The sequence below is a fragment of the Canis lupus genome, chromosome 18 (genome assembly GCF_011100685.1).
Source record: "Canis lupus familiaris isolate Mischka breed German Shepherd chromosome 18, alternate assembly UU_Cfam_GSD_1.0, whole genome shotgun sequence".
Taxonomy (NCBI): domain Eukaryota; kingdom Metazoa; phylum Chordata; class Mammalia; order Carnivora; family Canidae; genus Canis; species Canis lupus.
The window spans coordinates 35123378-35130892 of record NC_049239.1 but is presented as its reverse complement, the minus strand read 5'-3'; the positions used below and the strand labels follow the sequence as shown (position 1 = coordinate 35130892).

At 50.4% G+C, this 7515-nt stretch overlaps 1 protein-coding gene across 2 annotated transcripts in view; it reads left to right on the top strand.

Moving 5' to 3' along the window:
• The first annotated feature begins 1277 nt into the window (after window positions 1–1277).
• QSER1 (glutamine and serine rich 1) overlaps window positions 1278–7515 on the top strand; it is a 73580-nt gene continuing 67342 nt past the window's right edge. The window contains exon 1 of one of the 2 annotated variants that reach the window (XM_038563083.1): window positions 1278–1360. The gene's annotated coding sequence lies outside the window, so the exon portion shown is untranslated. Of the gene's footprint in view, window positions 1361–3338; window positions 3441–7515 lie in introns of those variants that run through there. The other variant, XM_038563081.1, reaches the window with a different exon arrangement.

Genomic DNA, 7515 nt, shown 5'->3' with positions numbered 1-7515 from the left:
CAGCGGGGCGAGCTGCAGGCGGACCCCCTTCGGCAGGGCGAGCTGCGGGCGGGCCCCCTCCACGCACAGGACGAGCTGCAGGCGGAACCCCCTCGGCAGGGCGAGTTGCAGGCGGGCCCACCCCGGGCAGGGCGAGCTGCAAGCGGGTACCCCCCCCCCTTGGCAGGGCGAGCTGCAGGCGGGTACCCCACCCTCGGCAGGGCGAGCTGCAGGCGGGTTCTCCTCTCCCCCGGCAGGGCGAGCTGCAGGCGGGTTCTCCCCTCCCCCGGCAGGGCGAGCTGCAGGCGGGTACCCCCCCTTGGCAGGGCGAGCTGCAGGCGGGTACCCCCCCCTCGGCAGGGCGAGCTGCAGGCGGGTTCTCCCCTCCCCCGGCAGGGCGAGCTGCAGGCGGGTACCCCCCCCCTTGGCAAGGCGAGCTGCAGGCGGGTACCCCCCTCGGCAGGGCGAGCTGCAGGCGGGTTCTCCCCTCCCCCGGCAGGGCGAGCTGCAGGCGGGCCCCCCCTGGGCAGGGCGAGCTGCAGGCGGGTGGCCCCCCCTGGGCAGGGCGAGCTGCAGGCGGGTACCCCCCCCCCGGCAGGGCGAGCTGCAGGCGGGTACCCCCCCGGCAGGGCGAGCTGCAGGAGCGGCCCCCTCCCCCGCGGCGCGGCCGGCTCCCCTCGCAGCAGCCGGCGGCGGAGAGCCCGCGGCGCCCCGGGGCCCTGGAGCCGGCCGCAGCCGCAGGCCCCGGCCAGGCGGCCCGGGCGGCGGAGGCCGCGGGGCCCGCGAGCCGCGAGCGCGGGGCGCCGAGGGGAGGCGGGGCGAGGCCGCGGGGCGGAGGGGGCGGGAGGTGCATCCTGGGAAATCCACCAACATGGGGCGAAGCGGCCGCCGCCGCTGCCGCCGCCGCCGCCGCCGCCGTCGCGAGTCCCGGCCGCGGACGCCGCCGCCGCCGCTGCCCTGACGCGCCCCTGGGGCCTCGCCGCGGCCCGCTGCCCCCGGCCCCCCGGCCCCCCGGCCCGCGCGCCCTCCGCCGCGCGCCCGCCGGGGCCATGTGAGGGGGCAGCTCCCTCCGCCGCCGCCGCCTCCTCCTCTTCCTCCCCCGCCCCTCCCGCCCCTCCCGCCCCCCGCGCGCGGGGCCCTGCAGGAGCCCCCGCTGCCGCCCGCCCGCCGCCCGCCCGCCGCCGCCCCCGCGATGGACAGGAACTACGCGACCTCCGGCTTCGCCGACCCGCCGCCGCCGCCGCCCGCGCCCCCCGCCGCCCCCGCCAGCGCCGGCGCCGCCGCGCCCCCCCCCCGCCCCCGCCTGGGCCTACGAACCCCGAGCCGCGGCCGCGGCCGCCAGCAGCTGCAGCAGCGGCAGCAGCCCCAGCCTCAAGGCCAGGTAGGGAGGGTGGGCGGCGGGGTCGTCGCGGGCCAGGAAAGGCCGGGGATGCGTCGGGGCCTGCGTCCGCGGTGCCGCGCCGCCGGGGGGCCGGGCCGGGCCGGGCGGGGAGCCCCGCGCGCCTCCCGCCGCCCCTGCCCGCGCCGGGGGAGGCGGCCGACGGCTCGGGGGGGCCGAGGGGCTGGGGGGCGCCGGGGCAGGATCCGCGCTCGGCGGGGGGGGCGGGCTGGGAGCGAGCGGGACCCGGGCTGGGCGGGAGCCGCGGTCCCCGTCACCTCGCGGGTCCCGGGCGCTCTCACATGGTGAAGTTCGGGGTGGTGCCTGAACTCGGCGAGCTGGGAGAGCCGGGGCCGGCCGCGGGGGGGCCGCGGGGCGCCCCGAGGAGACCCGGGCAGTGACATTCCATTGTATCGGAGCGGACAATGTGGTGTCGGGGACCCCGGCGGTGTGCGGGTGGGGGAGGCGCGGGAGGAAGAGGCGCCAGGCTGCGTCCCTGACACGGGGGGACCCGGGAGGGCTGGGCTGCGGGAGAGCCCCGGAGCGGGGGGCCCGGATTGGGGGGCCCGGGGGGGCTGGGCTGCGGGAGCGCCCCGGGGCGGGGGGCCCGGAGTGGGGGGGCTGGGCTGCGGGAGATCCCTGGGGCGGGGGGCCCGGAGTGGGGGGGCCCGGGGGGGGCTGGGCTGCGGGAGAGCCCCGGGGCGGGGGGCCGGGGGCGGGCTGGGCTGCGGGAGAGCCCTGGGGCGGGGGGCCGGGGGGGCTCGCAAGCTGCGATGGGGCTGGGTGACATATGTTTGCAGTGGTGGCCAAGATTAAGCTATTTCTCTTCCACGCGTTCAAAGTTACTCTTGGGTTTCCTCCCCTTTTAGCAACAGCAGGAAGTAAGGAGTCTTTTTTTTTTTTTTTTTTGCCTCGTGTGTCTTGGGGTGACTGAGAGTTGGGAAGAAATTGGACCGGGGCGTGGGGGTGGGGGGTGGTCAGTGAAGGCCATAAAGGTTTTGAAGAACCCAAGCATGCAGGCTTCTCCATCTGGGCTTCTGAACGTAGCGCGGGGTTCAAGAGTTCATCTTTGCTCCATCATGACCAAGGGAATCTAAAATGTTGACTCTTACTGGATATTTAAGCTCTCGGGAAACGGGTAGTAGTGGCACACTGTGAAATGGTCCATTCGAATGATCACTGGAAGGCGTGGTCTGCTTTGGACGATTCGGGAGCGGGGTGTTTTAAAGCCACCTCTGCCAAACAATGCAGAATCTGGTAGGTGCAGCCTCTGATTACAAGGACCAGGGAATCCTGGGTTGCTAATGACTTCATCCTCAGCTACCAACAGGAAGCTTCGTGGCTTTATGATCTCATCAGATTTCTTCACTATTGTCACGACAGAAGTGAACTTTTTTTTTTTTGCTTTATATATTATGGTGTTCTAGGTTATCTTCTTTGTTTTTATCAAAGTTCCACCTTCGTGATTTGGAAAACCATGTGTGAAGAGTAGCTGGTCTTTGTCTTAAATAGTACCGTGGGATGATTGAGAGAGAATGAGAAAAATTTGATTCAAGAAAAGGGAAACAAGCTTTCTCAGAAAATTTTAGGTCCTTTGTTTAAAAAGAGCTGGGTTTTTAAAAAAGAATAATAATGTGACGTGCCAATCTGGAGCTAAATAATTGCTGAAACTTTTCAGATATAGTCATAACTTTGTATTATATGCAATTAAGACATTTGAAGGAGTTTTATGAAAGATGCTTGGCACTTTTCCTTTTTTTTTTTTTGGTGCTAAGAAAAAAATTTTTTTTGATGCTATTTCGACTGTTGTTTTTCAAGTAGCTTTTGCATTGAGTGTGATGACTTACAATTTAAAACTACTTTCTCTTCCGTGAACAATAATGATAGGTATTTGTGCAGCATTTTTTATGTTATAAATAAAAAGTGTTTTATTAGGTAAATGGAACAAATTCTACTTAGTTATTTCTGTTATTTCTTTTAGCAGAATACTTCTGAGGCAAGAAACTAAAATCTACTTGTCATATTTTCCAAATGTTATTTATCAAAGTAACAAAGAATGACTTCCCAAACACATTTGAAAACAGTAAGTAGATTCATTTGGAACACATAATCTAAAAGAGATTTATTTTCTGTTTTTGGAAGTTATTGATTCTTAAATGCTAAGCCCCCCCTAAAAAAAATATGTATTTGGGGGTGGAGTCAACCAAATTTTAGCATAGAAAATGCAGGCTTTCCCCCTCCCCCACCAACTTGCTTTGTTAACATCTTGTGTTAGGATCAGGCCATCTGTACAGGACTACACACTTCTTAATTGTACCTCATTTTATTCTTCAAATTGTGCGATGTCCTCTTTCATTTCAGTTATATAGAAAATACTGAATCTGAAATATGGCCTGTCTTTAAGTATTATTCTGCATTTTCAGAAGCTTATTCATATTTTTTATAATATTTTAAAAAGTTTTTTCATAATTCATATATCAGTTGAATGTTTTTGTTCCCCTTTGTGGCAGTTTCTTCTTGAAGGTGCAAATGAGTACTAGTTGTGATGATGTGATATGGATACTTATCCATAAAGAATTAGCTTGTCTGTCACCTTGTTTCCAGTAACCTATTCAGAAGCTAACAGATGGTAATGACATTCAGTTGTTACTGACATGTCCCTACTTTGTGTCTTTGCTTGATCCTGAAATGGAGTGTTTTCACTAGTTCATGGGGAAAGAACATGGTAAACAATTTCTTATTACCCTGAAATAATACTTTTTTTTGTATAGCAGCACCATCACATATTAGGTATTTCTGTTGTTTTAACAATTAAAAAGCAAACTGCTACAGGGAAACTCCAACATTTTACCTTAGGGCGTACAGAGAGTTTTCCAAATATTTCTGAACTAGTACTTGCTAAGTCACTGGGAAATTTGAGGATAAAAATTGGTCCCACAAGTCTCCATTTATTTGTGTTCTTAGTTAGTTTTAGGGACCAAAAGAGCATATCTTTGCCTATCGTGATGCAGTTGGAAATACTTTTTGTGGAGCTTAGATCCTAGTAATACCTTTGCATATTTTTGATAATAAGATGATCCTCAGGAAGCTGCAGATCTGCTTCCTTTTCTCTACCTGTGAATGGGTATCTTACACAGAACATTGAGAGGCTGTTTCATTATTAATGATAAATATGCTTGTATTCAAATATGCACTAGAAAGTGACGAAATAAAAACACTTTGTTTGAAATAGACTTCTTTTTTTGTAACTTTGTTATTTGAAACAGCCTTTTTTTTTTTTTTTTGCTATTAGTTTTTTAAATGTTCTAATATATAAGTTCTTTCTCATCACAGCATGAATGTGTAATGAGGAGGATAGGTACCTCTCCAAAAACCAAAACGAAACAAAATGATTAGCTTCTCTAAAACTGGTCAGCTGCTGGGGCACCTGGGTGGCTCAGTCAGTTAGGCATCCCACTCTTAATTTCACCTCAGGTCATGATCCTTGGGGTCGTGAGATGGCATTCTTAGTTGGGCTCCACGCTGGACATGGATCCTGCTTAAGAGCCTATCTCCCTCTGCCCTCCCCACCCCACCCCACACTTGATTTCTCTCTCTAAAACAAAACAAAACAACCCAGAAAACCCAGAAAACCCCTGGTCAGCTACCATATTAAGGACATTTTGAGTAAATTTTAAATCTAGAGTTCCCCTCAAGGCTTTTGGAAAAAGACCTTGTAAGATCACAATTTATGGGGAGCAGGGACAGTCCCAAATTAGTGAAAGGTTATTTCAAACAAACTTCTTTTGTTCGGAAAGTATTTTCCCATAGGAACGATGTTGTGAGTAATAATAGCTATCATTTACTGAACTGATTTGTACTGCCACTATTTTAAGTGATGAGCATATACATATACATACATACACTTAGTGTTAACAGTTCTTTTAGATGGGTATTATTTTTACCTTCCTCTTGTGAATGAGGAAACTAAGGCACAGAGACATTAAATATATACTAAGTGAAAGTGGAATTAAGTATAATATACTTACAGCTGCTTAGCTAGTTAAGTAGGGGAGCTAGGATTTAAACCTAGACCTTGTGGATCTGGAGCCTGCATGTTTAATTATGCTGCACTGCTTCATAGTAAGATAGTCTAACAATGCAGTCTGACTACCTTATGGATTGAATGAGTTTTTATGGTTGACTGAGTATCATTAGTATCTTTATTTCAGTGTTCATGTCACTCTTTACTATTTTTGTCCTGATGGAAATGTGCTTTCTTTCACTTCCATAGGATTGTGCTTTGCTGGTTTCCTTGTACCTTTCTGACCCACTGCTTTTCTCAGCTAATTCTTACTCTTCTGATATCTACACATTGTTATTTTTTCAGTGCTTTGGTTTGATAGAATTTCTTGTGCTTGCTCTTGAGGATAATTACATCCATGCCTGTGACTTTAAATATCATCTCTGGTGGTGCCTACGTATATGTCTAAGGTCCAAACTGTTCTCATCACCTAATTACATAACTAGCTATCTACCTCTCTGAGCCTTTACTTGGGTATATGACAGCCATTTAGTGATGAGCTCATGCTCTCTGCACCTACTACTCCACCTCTACTTCTCTAGGGAGGCCTGTCTCAGTAAGTCACACCTTTGTACATCTTGTTGCTCAGGTCAGGACCTGGGGGTTATGTCACCAAGCCCTGTTGGCGTTTTTCTCTCTTAAATGTATCTTGCAATTGTCTACTTCTTTTGCTTCCACTGTTCTACTCTGATCCAAGCCACCATTTTTTTTTTTTAACAATAACTGCAGTATCCTCCAAACTAAATAATCATGAACCCTTTCTTTCCTTCCCTCAATTTTTCTATGAGAAACATCTCATAGAATTCAGACTGATTTTTTTTTTAAACATAAATTTACTAGTTTGATCATGTTGCTCCTTTGCTTAAAACCTGTGTGTGGCTACTTCTGCATCTTAGGGTCAAGTTTTTAAAAATTTGTGATACGACGTACATGGCCCTGCATTTACTCGCCCATTTTAAATTCTTTGGGCCGCTCTAAATTCCTTTCCTTCCTTCCTTAAAACTTTGATACATGCTGTTACCTCCACCTAGATAACTCCCCCTTTTCCTACCTCTTAACCTGACTTGTAAGGTATCTCATGTCAGAAACCTACTGCCTTTCAAGCTCTGTCCCATGTTGTCTTGTGCAATGGTATGGATGTTTTCATGGTACATTTTACTGTACTTTTTAAATAATTCTTAGAAATTCAATTTTATACCTATGTGCTATTTATATAATAGATACCTTCCTCTTAGGATAAGTGCTTTGAGGGACATTGTTTTGCTTACTGCTGTATACCTGGTACTTACTCTGATACCTGACATATAGTTGGTGCTTAATACATATTTTTGACATGAAGGCCTGAACTCTTGAGTTAGTGTGGGAATTGGAATCCCTTTTCTTGATGCCGCAGCCTTTACTGCCATTTCCTCCATCTCTCCCCTCTACTCTGTAATGGGAACCAAGATGAAGGGTTTAGGTATTATTTGTGATTATGATTGGTTAGAAGTGTGAAGATGGAGGCTGCTGCTTGCTTTCTCCCTTTCCTTGCTGTGCTCTCTGGAACAATGAATACTAAAATATATCTAGCAAAACCTAGTCTAATTATTTTTTCATTCATTAAACAAATACTTGAGTGCCCACAATATATGAGATGCTGTTGCCTTTATCCTCAAGTTTTATATTTCTGCAGTGAAAGCTTGAGAAATCAAATGACATTTATTCATTAGAATATACTGAGCATCTTTGAGTTTCTGTTAGTGAACTAACTTTTCTATGGGGCACCAAAAAATGAAAAAGACACAATCTTGTGTTTCAAAGAACTTGTGATCCAGAGGGGTGACAGGGTAGATAAACACTTGGTACGTCTCTACTTGGCTTTTTTTGTTTTGTTTTTAAAGATTTTATTTATTCATTAGACACACACACACACACAGGCAGAGACATAGGCAGAGGGAGAAGCAGGCTTCATGCAGGGAGCCTGACGGGATTCGATCCCAGGACCCCAGGACCACCCCCTGAGCCGAAGGCAGACACTCAACTGCTGAGCCACCCAAGCGTCCCTCTACTTGGCTTCTAAATGTTGAAGTGCCCAAGGGCTTGAAGTTCCATCGTT